Below are 2,339 nucleotides of genomic sequence, written 5' to 3'. Positions count from 1 at the left end.
TAGACTATTTGTGGGTGGCTGTTTGTTGTTTCACCTATCAATTTGTGTCGATAAAGTATAATAGGGTACATCCTGTATAGTGATTTATCCTATATAGTGCTTGCATAAAGCAAGTAGTGCATACAATTGTAGCTGTTATGTATCTTTGTAAGACATTGCAAGCACATGAATCCCCCACCCCACCCCCGTTATAAAAAAAAAATCAAGTGGGCTCCCCCAAAGTCCACGGTATAGTTCGAACACTGCCTACACTCATAGAAAATAATGCAATTGAATTTAAAAAATGTGGTGCGACGTCACGCTGCGCTTCTCGTCCGGTGCGCGACCGCCTGAAGCGCTGTTTTTTTCAACTCCGTGCCCAAACGTCTTTGTTTGGGCTTCCGAAAGCGGATGATGTCAGGAAACAGTGGTTGCAATTTACTTTTTAACTCTGTTCCTGAGCATTATAACCCGAATTTGCTATTGTGTGCTGCGCATTTTACTGAGGACAGCTTCCACATCACGAGTGAGAAGTGCCGGATTCTCAAAAGCTTTTGTTGAAAGACGGAGCAAGGGGGCGTGGCAGTACTGAAACACCGTCTAGGCTGTTCGCCAATCACAACGCACTGGGACAGCTAACCAATCACAACACATTTTGTTTTTCGGAAGGCGGACCTTCATCAAAGCCGGAACTAATCGAGCCGTTTGTGCCAGGCTGGGGAGAAAGGTATTGTAATGTAAATTATGTGAAAAATAATGTGTTTTTCGAAACACCGAGCATGAGAGCATGTTCTAGTACACCCCCAAAACAATATCAAGACTTTGTAAAAGAGCATAATAGGACCCATTTAACATCTGAAACGTGGAACGACTGGCTCATAAAGCTAGAGGCTACTTTGGTCAAACTTTTCAGACCAAAGTATTGTATTTTATATAATAACACTACAATTCAGCACAGTATGCACATCTTTATTAAAATTCAAACTTTATCAATATGCCTTTAAATATATTAAACCCAACCTTTACTTTCCAAGCGGTCTTTGAAATGGAAGATTAGTTTTGGGGAACTTAACATTTATGAAAAAAAAAATGAAAAAAAAAAAATTCAGGTGCCAGAAACAAACCGTTTGGCTTTGTCAGACCTGTCTGACTGATTTCACTGTCGCTTGCTCTAATCGACACTTTATCGGACCTTGAATGTGACAAAAACAGCACGTACAGGAGCTTCCGTAAAGCTACAAAACTTGAAAATAAAAATGTTTACTAGTATTTGTTTCGTATAAAACTACCAGAGTACTTACAGTAAATCATTCCGGGTACAATTGTCAGACATTGGAGAGCAACATTTAGAACCACAGATACAAAAACAGTCCATTTTCCTTTGCCACATTCCCTGTGTTCCACAACAGATCCTGATCCACCGCAATCCATCGATTCTTTCTTCATCCAAACAGTAATAATAAGACCATACACACCGAATTTACTGCTATGAGAGGTACTGCGAGAGGAGAAGAGAAAACACGTTAATATTAAACGATTTCTGGCACATGTGGACAAAAAGACACAGAAACAACAAATGGACCTAATTTTCCCTAGAACATGATTAAGATCAATGCTAATCTAAAAACAATTACAGGTAAATTAGTATCTCTATGAATGATTCTCGCTAGTAATGGATTATCCATGATCTAAACATGGGAATTAGTAACATCAGTTTATAAACCAGAGAGTTCCGGTGCTTGATTCTGATTGGTTGAGCCGCGTTCGAAGCTGTTGTAAATTACTCTACAAACACACACCTTTGCTTACTTCTGTGTGTTGCTCGGCGACTTTGTTGGAACACAGCTGTTTCTGAGGAACTACATTGTTTGGTGGAAGAATACGGTTTTTATTATTATCATTACACTTTATTTGCTGTTTTATTTTGTGAAACCTAACTACGTATATGGAATAACCGTTTTATAAAAGCAATAACCCCCGTGAAGCCGTGGTTTACAATGCATTTATAACAGCTAAAGGGGCGGTCACACTGCACTTTTCGTTCCATTGACTTCCATTCATACGCATGCGAATGCGTCAGGCCGGAAACACAAGGTCTTGCGAAAAATTTAGCATTTCGCTGCGTTCCGAAGTTCAAGTTTGGTGAACTCTGACCTGCGAATTCGCATCACGTGAAGACGTGTGACCAGTAGAAGATCGATACGTCACTGCGTGACCTCTCTGTACAGAAATTCAGAAATGAAGGAAGCGCTAATTTTAGCCGTAGCGCAGCGTCCTATTTTATATAATACATTCTTTAAAACATTTTAAAAATCAAATATATATATATATATATATATATATATAGAGAGAGAGAGAGA

Source organism: Sinocyclocheilus grahami, unplaced genomic scaffold (assembly GCF_001515645.1).
Source record: "Sinocyclocheilus grahami isolate Dianchi unplaced genomic scaffold, SAMN03320097.WGS_v1.1 scaffold1860.1, whole genome shotgun sequence".
Classification (NCBI taxonomy): Eukaryota; Metazoa; Chordata; class Actinopteri; order Cypriniformes; family Cyprinidae; genus Sinocyclocheilus; species Sinocyclocheilus grahami.
Note: the sequence above shows the minus strand (reverse complement) of the source record.